Source organism: Arachis hypogaea, chromosome 10 (assembly GCF_003086295.3).
Source record: "Arachis hypogaea cultivar Tifrunner chromosome 10, arahy.Tifrunner.gnm2.J5K5, whole genome shotgun sequence".
NCBI classification, from domain to species: Eukaryota; Viridiplantae; Streptophyta; class Magnoliopsida; order Fabales; family Fabaceae; genus Arachis; species Arachis hypogaea.
In genome coordinates, this window is record NC_092045.1 from 35,217,146 (window position 1) to 35,228,618 (window position 11,473).

The following is an 11,473-nucleotide window of genomic DNA, read 5'->3' on the forward strand; positions in this document are numbered from 1 at the left end:
GCAATTAGAAGCTTTCTGGGACTTGCAGGATTCTACATGAGGTTTATAAAGGATTTTTCAAAAATTGCAAAACCTCTAAGCAACCTGCTAGCTGCTGACACACCATTTGTGTTTGACACACAGTGTCTACAGGCATTTGAGACCCTGAAAGCCAAGCTGGTCACAGCACCAGTTATCTCTGCACCAGACTGGACATTACCATTCGAACTAATGTGTGATAACAGTGACCATGCCATTGGTGCAGTGCTGGGACAGAGGCATAACAAGCTTCTGCACGTCATTTATTATGCTAGCCGTGTTCTAAATGACGCACAGAAGAATTACACAACCACAGAAAAAGAGTTACTTGCAGTGGTTTATGCCATTGACAAGTTTAGATCCTATTTAATAGGGTCAAAAGTGATTGTGTACACTGACCATGCTGCTCTTAAATACTTACTCACAAAGCAGGATTCAAAACCCAGGCTTATAAGGTGGGTGTTGCTTCTGCAAGAGTTTGATATAGAAATAAGAGACAAAAAAGGGACAGAGAACCAGGTAGCTGATCATTTGTCCCGAATAGAACCAGTGGCAGGGGCGTCTCTCCCTTCTACTAAGATCTCTAAAACCTTTCCAGATGAGCAACTCTTTGCCATTCAGGAAGCTCCATGGTTTGCAGACATTGCAAACTATAAAGCTATGAGGTTCATACCACAGGAGTACAGCAGAGTGCAAAGAAAAAAATTAATTTCAAATGCCAAGTACTACCTATGGGATGAGCCATATCTCTTTAAGAGATGTGCAAACGGAATAATCCGCAAATGTGTACCTAGAGAGGAAGCACAAAGAATCCTGTGGCATTGCCATGGATCACAGTATGGGGGACATTTTGGAGGTGAGCGAACAGCCACTAAGGTCCTCCAATGTGAATTCTACTGGCCTACTCTCTATAGGGATGCCCGAGAGTTTGTGCGTAACTGTGACAGTTGCCAAAGAGCTGGTAACTTGCCTCATGGTTACGCCATGCCTCAACAAGGGATCTTAGAGATTGAATTATTTGATGTATAGGGAATTGACTTCATGGGTCCCTTCCCACCATCATACTCAAACACCTATATTTTGGTGGCAGTAGACTATGTATCTAAATAGGTAGAAGCAATTGCCACACCCAATAATGATACCAAGACCGTGCTGAAATTCCTCCAGAAACACATCTTCAGCAGGTTTGGTGTTCCTAGAGTACTAATCAGTGATGGGGGCACTCATTTCTGCAATAAACAACTGTACTCTGCTATGGTTCGATATGGAATTAGCCACAAAGTAGTAACTCCGTATCATCCACAGACAAATGGGCAAGTTGAAGTCCCTAATAGAGAGCTAAAAAGAATCCTGGAACGGACTGTTATTGCCCGTAGAAAGGATTGGGCAAAGAGCTTGGATGATGCTCTGTGGACATACAGAACAGCACACAAGACTCCTCTAGGAACCTCTCCATACCAACTTGTGTATAGGAAGGCCTGTCATCTGCCCGTGGAACTGGAACATAAAGCCTACTGGGCAACCAGATTCCTAAACATGGATGCTAAGTTAACTGGTGAAAAAAGATTGCTCCAGCTAAATGAGCTAGAGGAATTCAGACTCAGTTCCTTTGAAAATGCTAAAATTTATAAGGAAAAGGCAAAAAAGTGGCATGACAAGAAGTTGTCATCCAGAGTCTTTGAGCTAGGACAAAAAGTTCTGCTCTTCAACTCTAGGCTCAGACTATTCCCAGGAAAACTTAAATCCCGATGGAGGGGTCCGTATGTGATTACAAGAGTGTCACCATATGGATATATTGAGCTTTAGGATATTGATTCTGATAAAAAGTTCATTGTTAATGGACAGAGGATCAAACATTATCTTGAAAGCAATTTTGAGCAAGAATGCTCAAAACTGAAGCTTGAATGAATCTCAGTAAAAGGTCCAGCTAAAGACAATAAAGAAGCACTTGCTGGGAGGCAACCCAGTCATTAGCAGGTTATCTGTTCTATTTAATAAAAGTTTGATACATATTCTCAAAGGGCAATCATCAAAATTGAAGGAATTCACAGAGTTACAGAAAGATTCAGTGCAAAAAGCAGAGAAAAGGAGCTTGCTGGCAAAAAAACGCCAATAAGGGGTACTCTGGGCATTAAATGCCATAATGGATACCATTCTGGGCGTTTAACGCCAGAATGGATACCATTCTGGGTGTTTAACGCCAGTAAAGGTACCATTTTGGGCGTTAAATGCCAGAATGGGCACCATTCTGGGCGTTTAACGCCAGGTGTGCAGCATCCTGGGCGTTTAGCAAAACACCCAGTGATGAAGGGGTTTCTGGCATTTAACGCCAGCCAAGGTACCTGGCTGGGCGTTAAACGCCCATATTGGCCAACATTTGGGCGTTAAATGCTAGAATGGATACCATTTTGGGCGTTTAATGCCAGATAGGTGGGGGACAGAGATTTTGCTTTCCACTTCAAATTTTTTCAAACTTTCTTGTTTTGATCCATAATTTTCTACATAAACACATTTCAAACTTTCATCATTCACCTTCAAATCTAAAAAAAATTAAAATCATTCTTCAAATCTTTTTCAAATCCTTTCCAAATCTTCTTCAAAAACTCAAATATCTCTCAATTTCTTTCAATATCTTCTCAAATCTCCTTCAAAATTTTCGAAATTTCTACCCCCTCCCTTATAAATATAAGTTCGGCCATTCCCCTTTCCCCACCATTCGAATTCGCTCTCCTCCTCTCTCTCCTCTTTCTTTTCTTTTGCTTGAAGTCAAGTAACCCTCTGAGTTTGGTGTGCTTTTTCGTGATCACTAAGCTAAGGTTCATCAAGATCATGGCTCCCAAAGGAAAACAAACCAATTCTATAGGCAAGAAAGAGAACGCTCCAAAGGATCTTTGGAGTCAAGAGAGGTTCTTAACCAAAGAACATGTAGACCATTACCACAAAATAATGGGTCTAAGGTCAGTGATCCCGGAAGTTAAATTCGATCTGAAAGAAGATGAATATCCGAGACAAAGGTTGGAAGAAACATGGTTCAGGAATTCTACTCAAATCTGTGGCTGACAGATAAGCAGAGAATGATTGGAATTGCTTTTCATACCTACAGAACCATGGTCAGAGGGAGAATTATTTACTTTCATCTGGACAAAATAAGAGAGGTCTTCAAATTGCCTCAACTGCAAGATGATCCTAAATCCTTTAATAGGAGAATGGTGAGAGCAGATAAGGGGCTGGATCAAGTTCTAGAGGACATATGCCTCCCTAGAACTAAGTGGACAACCAATTCAAAAGGTGTCCCAAACCAACACAAGAGGGGAGATCTTAAACCAATTGCAAGAGGTTGGCTAGACTTCATTGGGCATTCCATATTGCCCACTAGCAACCGTTCTGAGGTCACTATCAAGAGAGCAGTGATGGTTCATTGCATTATGCTGGGAAAGAAGTGGAGGTTCATCATCTGATTGCTTGTGAGATTTACACAATTGCAAACAAGAATTCCACTGAAGCCAAATTGGCTTACCCAAGCTTAATCTCTTTGCTATGTAACGATGCTGGGGTGAGGATGGGAATAGATGAATTCATCCCAATTGAACATCCAATCACCAAGAAGTCAACGGAAGGACAAATGCAAGATAATTCTATCAAAAGGAGGGCACAGGAGTTCCTCCCTGAACTCCCTGAAATTGACTGCTGGACCCGCCTATAAGCATCTATTGCCAAGCTGCAATAAGCTATGGAACAAATTAAGGAAGAACATCAGAATCAAAACTTCATGCTTTGCAAATTCCTGAAGGAACAAGAGAAGCAGGGGCATGAGCTACAGCAGCTGAAGGGCCAGAAGCTCTCCCTTGAAGGGTCAAATACCCCACAAGTTGAGGGAGCATCCACTTCTCAAGATCAAGGTTGTTGAGTCCTAACTCTGTGATAACCTCTATGTTTATCTCTGAGTCTTGTTTTTAATTCATGATTAATAAAATTTAATGTCTATGCCTTAAAGCTATGAATGTTCTATGAATCCATCACCTCTCTTAAATGAAAAATGCTTTAATCACAAAAGAACAAGAAGTGCAGGATTTCAAATTCATCTCTGAAACTAGTTGAATTAGCTTGATGTGGTGACAATACTTTTTGTTTTCTGAATGAATGCTTGAACAATGCATGTGTCTTTTGAATTTGTTGATTAGAGAATGTTAAACTTGTTGGCTCTTGAAAGAATGATGGAAAAGGAGAAATGTTATTGAGGATCTGAAAAATCATCAAATTGATTCTTGAGGCAAGAAAAAAGCAGTGAATTCAAAAAAAAAACAAAAAAAAAGGAGAGAGATAGATAAAAAGTGATCCAAGGAAAAAAGAGTGTGCTTAAGAACCCTGGACACCTCTAATTCGGGACTCTAGCAAAGTTTAGTCACAATCTAAAAAGGTTCACCTAATTATGTGTCTGTGGCATGTATGTATCCAGTGGTAATACTGGAAGACAGAGTGCTTTGGCCCACAGCCAAGACTCATAAAGTAGCTATGTTCAAGAATCATCACACTTAACTAGGAGAATCAATAACACTATCTAAATTCTGAGTTCCTATAGATGCCAATCATTATAATCTTCAAAGGATAAAGTGAGATGCCAAAACTGTTCAGAAGCAAAAAGCTACTAGTCCCGCTCATCTAATTGGAGCTAAGTTTCATTGATATTTTAGAGTCTATAGTATGTTCTCTTCTTTTTATCCTAATTGATTTTCAGTTGCTTGGGGACAAGCAACAATTTAAGTTTGGTGTTGTGATAAGCGGATAATTTATACGCTTTCTGGCACTGTTTTTAGTATGTTTTTAGTACATTTTAGTTAGTTTTTAGTATGTTTTTATTAGTTTTTATTTAAAATTCACTTTTCTGGGCTTTACTATGAGTCTGTGTGTTTTTCTGTGATTTCAGGTAATTTCTGGCTGAAATTGAGGGACCTAAGCAAAAATCTGATTCAGAGGCTGAAAAAGGACTGCAGATGCTGTTGGATTCTGACCTCCCTGCACTCAAAGTGAATTTTCCGGCGCGCTCTCAATTTCGTTGGAAAGTAGACATCCTGGGCTTTCCAGCAATGTATAATAGTCCATACTTTTCCCGAGATTTGATGGCCCAAATCAGCGTTGAAAATCTGCTTCAGAATTCCCAGCGTTTAACGCCCGAACTGGCACAAAAATTGGAGTTAAACGCCCAAACTGGCACAAAAGCTAGCGTTTAACTCCAGGAAAAGTCTCTACACATGAAAGCTTCAATGCTCAGCCCAAGCATACACCAAGTGGACCCTAGAAGTGGATTCTTACGTCATTTACTCATTTCTGTATACCTTAGGTTACTAGTTCACTATTAATAGAACCTTTTGACATTGTATCTTTACCTCATGACACATTACACGTTTCTTATTGTATCTTCTATGGCATGAGTCTCTAAACCCCATGGTTGGGGGTGAGGAACTCTGCTGTGTCTTGATGGATTAATGCAATTACTACTGTTTTTCATTGAATCACGCTTGCTTCTATTCTAAGATATCACTTGTTCTTCAACTTGATGAATGTGATGATCCGTGACACTCATCATCATTTTCACCTATGAACGTGTGCCTGACAACCACCTCCATTCTACTTTAGATTGAGTGAATATCTCTTGGATTCCTTAATCAGAATCTTCGTGGTATAAGCTAGAATTGATGGCGGCATTCAAGAGAATCCGGAAGGTCTAAACCTTGTCTGTGGTATTCTGAGTAGGATTCAAGGATTGAATGACTTTGACGAGCTTCAAACTCCTGAAGGTTGGGCGTTAGTGACAGACGCAAAAGAATCGCTGGATTCTATTCCAACCTGATTGAGAACCGATAGATGATTAGCCGTGCTGTGACAGAGCGCGTTGAACATTTTCACTGAGAGGATGGGATGTAGCCATTGACAACGGTGGAACCCTACATACAGCTTGCCATGGAAGGTGCCTTGCGTGCATGAAGAAGAAGACAGTAGGAAAGCAGAGATTCAGAAGATAGAGCATCTCCAAAACCTCAACCTGTTATCCATTACTGCAAAACAAGTATTTATTTCATGTTCTTTTACTCTTCACAATTAAACCTGAGAATTATTGATATCCTGACTAAGAGTTACAAGATAACCATAGCTTGCTTCAAGCCGACAATCTCCGTGGGATCGACCCTTACTCACGTAAGGTATTACTTGGACGACCCAGTGTACTTGTTGGTTAGTTGTGTGGAATTGCAAGAGTGTGATTGCAATTTCGTGCACCCAATGTACCTCACTGACGCCTCGGATGCAGTTCGCTACAATGCCTTTCCAACAACTCTTACCAAAACAGCCATTAGATGGTTTGACAACCTACCTCCAAAGTCCATCTCGAGCTTCGACGACCTAGCCAAAAGATTCCTGGCCAAATTTTCCATACAGAAAGACAAGGCTAAACACGCACCCAGCCTACTAGGAATCAAGCAAGGAGATCGGGAGAGTCTTCGTAACTACATGGAAAGATTCAACAAAACATGCATGGACATACAAAGTCTACCAACAGAAGCTGCCATTATGGGCCTCATAAATGGCCTACGAGAAGGACCGTTTAGCCAATCTATATCAAAGAAGTACCCTGCATCCCTGGACGAAGTACAAAAATGGGCGCAGAAGTACATCAACCTGGAGGAGAATTCTCGACTTGGGGAAGCCTCGAGGTTCAGCTATGCCTACTGAGATAAAGATAAAGAATCAAAGAAAAAGGAAGATCGCTCCGGGGAGAAAATAAAAAAATATCATAACTACACCCCTCTCAAGGTATCCTTGGTAGATCTTTACAAAGAAGTCTGCCAAACGGAAAAAATACCCCCAGCTCGGCCACTCAAAGGCAAAAGAGGAAAAGGGAATCGGAACGAATACTGTGAGTATCATCGAGTTCGAGGACATTCGACCAACGAATGCTGTGACTTGAAAAATGTCATAGAAAAATTAGTAAGAGAAGGAAAACTAGATCGGTTTTTGGCCAACCGGGACGAAGAGCCAAGAAAAAGAAGAAGGGATGAAGATATCGGACGGTCTGAACGATCACCTCGCACACCAGAGAGACACGTCCACGTGATACACGGTGGATTTGCGGGAGGAAGAATCTCCAAATCATCTTGCAAGCGACACCTTAAAGAAGTATACCATGTCGAAGGAAAGAAGGAGGCGCGAGACATCCCATCAATCACGTTTACCAAAGAAGACGCATCTGGAATCATCTCGAAACACGACGACCCCATGGTCATCACTATCATATTGGCAAACGCCAACCATACATTAATTGACCAAGGAAGCTCCGCTGACATCTTATTCAAAACTGCCTTCAACAAGCTCGGCTTAGAAGAAAAAGAGCTAAGAGCATATCCGAACAGCCTGTTCGGACTCGGGGATACCCCAGTACAACCACTGGGATACATATCACTACATACAACCTTTGGAAAGGGGAACCAGTCCAGAACACTTAAGATAGACTACATCGTGGTCGACGTAAGCTCAGCCTACAATGCCTTAATAGGTCGGACGATGTTAAACCAACTCGGCGATATAGTTTCAACTCCACATCTATGTATGAAATTCCCAACTGCAGAAGGGATAGCTACAATAAAAGCAGATTAAAAGATGGAGCGTCGCTGTTATAACGAAAGTCTAAACCTCAGAGGCGAAGGAGGAGAGTTCCACACAATCGAACATGGCGGAGTTCAGAGACGAGAAGAACTCCGTCCACAGCCCGAAGGTGATGTAGAGAAAGTTCAGATCGGAGACACCTCGGATAAGACAACTAATATTGGCACGATCCTGAAAGGAGACGCAAAGGAATCACTCATACAGTTCCTACGAGATAATGTTGATCTCTTCGCATGGAAAGCTGCCGACATGCCAGGCATAGATCCCGAATTGATGAGCCACAAGTTGGCAGTCTATCCGGGATCCCGGCCGGTACAACAAAGACGAAGAAAACTCGGGCCAGAACGGTCTCAGGCTGTAGCAGAACAGGTGTAAGCACTACTAGAGACAGGGTTCATAAGAGAAGTTAAGTACCCACTATAGCTAGCAAACGTCGTCTTGGTGAGAAAGTCAAATGGGAAGTGGCGGATGTGCACCGACTATACTGACCTCAACAAAGCCTGCCCAAAAAACCCTTATCCACTACCAAGCATCGACGCTCTACTAGATGCCTCATCGGGATATAAGTATCTCTCATTTATGGACGCATACTTGGGTTACAACCAAATCCCAATGTATCCACCGGATCAAGAAAAAATCTCGTTTCTAACACCTAAAGCAAACTATTGTTACATCTAATGCCTTTCGGCCTCAAGAACGCGGGAGCTACTTATCAAAGGCTAATGAATAAGGTCTTCTCAGACCACATCGGAAAAATCATGGAAGTCTACGTGGATGACATGTTGATAAAGACACAAAGTGAAGAAACATTACTGTGCGACTTGGTTCAAATATTCGACACCATACGGAAGCATGGCATGCGACTTAACCCGGCTAAATGCACCTTCGCAGTGGAAGCCAGTAAGTTCTTGGGCTTTATGCTCGCATAAAGAGGAATCGAGGCAATCCAGATAAATGCCAGGCCATACTCAACATGAAGAGCCCAACCTGCGTCAAAGAGGTACAATAACTCAATGGGAGACTGGCAGCCTTATCCAGATTCCTAGCAGGGTCAGCGATAAGATCCCTTCCTTTCTACGCTACTTTAAGGAAGGGAAAGAACTTTGAGTGGACAACGGAATGTGAACAATCCTTCCAAGACTTCAAAGAATTCTTGGGACAGCCACCTATCCTATCTCGACCACGAGCAGGGGAACCACTCATATTGTACCTTGCAGTAGTAAGTCAAGCAATAGCCTCAGCACTAATTAGAGAAGACGAGGGAGGGCAACAACCCGTCTACTTCATTAGTAAAGCACTGCATGGGTCAGAGCTGAACTACCAGAAAATAGAGAAGTTAGCTTACACTCTCATACTCACATCCCGACGACTTCGCCCGTACTTCCAAGCGCATACCATTAAGGTTTGGACCAACCAGCCCATAAAGGGGATATTGTAGAAAACAGATCTAGCAGGAAGAATCCTATAATGGGCAATCGATTTGTCTGAGTTCGACCTCCAATACGAAGCGCGGACAGCCATTAAATCACAATACCTAGCCGACTTCATTGCAGAATTCACAGACACCCCGAAAATCCCCATAGAGTGGAATATATACGTGGACGGTTCCTCGAATAAAGCCGAAAGTGGTGCAGGTGTGATAATCGAAAGCAACCAAGGAACCCAACTTGAGCTTTCCCTCAAATTCGGATTCCTGGCCTCAAACAACTAGGTGAAATACGAAGCGTTATTGGCTGGCTTGAAGCTGGCTAGAGAAGTTGGAGCTCAGAAACTCAACATCTACAGTGACTCACAAGTCGTTACCTCACAAATAACAGGGAGCTACCAAGCTAAAGGTCCTACTATGAAAAAATATTTGGATAAAACCAAAGAACAGCTCGGACAACTCGGGGAATATAGGATCTGCCACATACGCCGCGAGCAGAACGCCCGAGTTGACGCACTCTCAAAACTAGCCAGCACCAAACCAGGGGGCAATAATAGAAGCCTCATCCAGGAAGTACTGCAGAACCCATCAATATTGGAAGAAGAAAAAGTCCTAGCCATAACAGGTCAGGATTAAGGGTGGATGACCCCCATAATTAATTACCTCAAAACAGAAACTCTCCCTACAGATGAAAAAGAGGCAAAGAGGTTAAAAAGGGAGGCACGGTACTACACTATCATAAACAACACACTGTACAAAAGAGGGATCTCAATACCATTGTTAAAGTGCATACCGACTTCCAACACAAAGGAAGTCTTGGAGGAAGTACACAGCAGCATTTGCGGCAATTATCTTGGAGCGCAAGCTCTCACCAAAAAGGTACTCTGGGCGGGATTCTATTGGCCAACTCTACAAAGGGAAGCTACAGAATTTGTAAAGACATGTCCACCATGTCAGAAGCATGCCAACTTTCACATCGCCCCGTCGGAAAAACTCATCAGCGTGACCTCACACTGGCCATTTGCAAAATGGGGACGCGATCTTCTCGGACCTTTTTCCCAGGGATCGGGACAAGTAAAATTCCTCATAGTAGGGGTAGACTATTTCACAAAATGGATCGAGGCAGAACCCCCAGCCAATGCCACTGCTCAAAGAAGCCAGAAATTCCTATATAGGAACATCGTTACAAGGTTCGGGGTCCCAAACTCCATCACCACAGACAATGGCACCCAATTCACATATGCAGGCTTCAGAAAACTAGTGGCTGACATGAATATAAAACACCAGTTCACCACCATCGAGCATCCCCAAGCCAATGGACAAGCCGAAGCAGCCGACAAAGTTATATTGGCCGGGCTGAAACGGAGACTGCAAGAAGCAAAGGGGGCTTGGGCCGAGGAACCTCCACAAGTCCTATGGGCGTATCGAACAACCCCCCATTCTACTACGAACGAATCACCATTTCGATTAGCATACGGAGTGGAGGAAATAATTCTAATAGAAGTTGAGGAAGGGTCTCCCCGAGTAGTCCACTACAATGAACAAACCAATTCTCAACTTTAAAGAGAAGAGCTCGACCTACTTTCAGAAATCCAAGAAAAAGCTCGGATCAGAGAAGAAGCACTAAAGCGGCGAATGGCTTCCAGGTATAATCAAAAGGTAGTGCCAAAAGGTTTCGCTGAGAATGATCTCATTTTAATTCGAAATGATATTGGAACAACTCGACCCGGAGAAGGAAAACTGGCAGCCAACTGACAAATACCCTACCGAGTCACAGAAGTACTTGGGAAGGGCTATTACAGACTGTCCGAACTCGAGGGACGAGAACTCCCCAGATCATGGCACGCCTGTAACCTAAGAAGGTACTATGGTTAGAAAAGGTAAAAGATCTCATCACAAGATGCACCCTTTTTCCTGAAAAGGGTTTTTAATGAGGCGTCAAGATTGAGATTTATTCCAACTTAAGGGATTGAAATACTCCCGCCTGTATATATTTGCACTTTCCTTAAATAAAATACATTTTAGATATTCTACAAATTCCCAAGACGCATTAATCTGAAGCATTCATCGTCCGATTATAAAGCAACGGATCAAACAGAAAGTAAAGAACATATTCACTGTACGATCTCGATAGGAATGATCGACCGACAAAGGTGAAAACGCGATTCACTTAAAGGTCGATTAAACCAGGACAGAAACCACCATCTACAAATCGGCAAAGATGAACACAGAATAATGCAAGAAGTTATCGAAAGTGATCCCAAAAAGAACCTTACGAGGTCCTATGGATTGCTATATAATAACTTAAAAAGACTGGCCGACACTAAAAAGTCGGACCAAGTCAACCCAAGTTATCAACAAATCCCTTGAAAG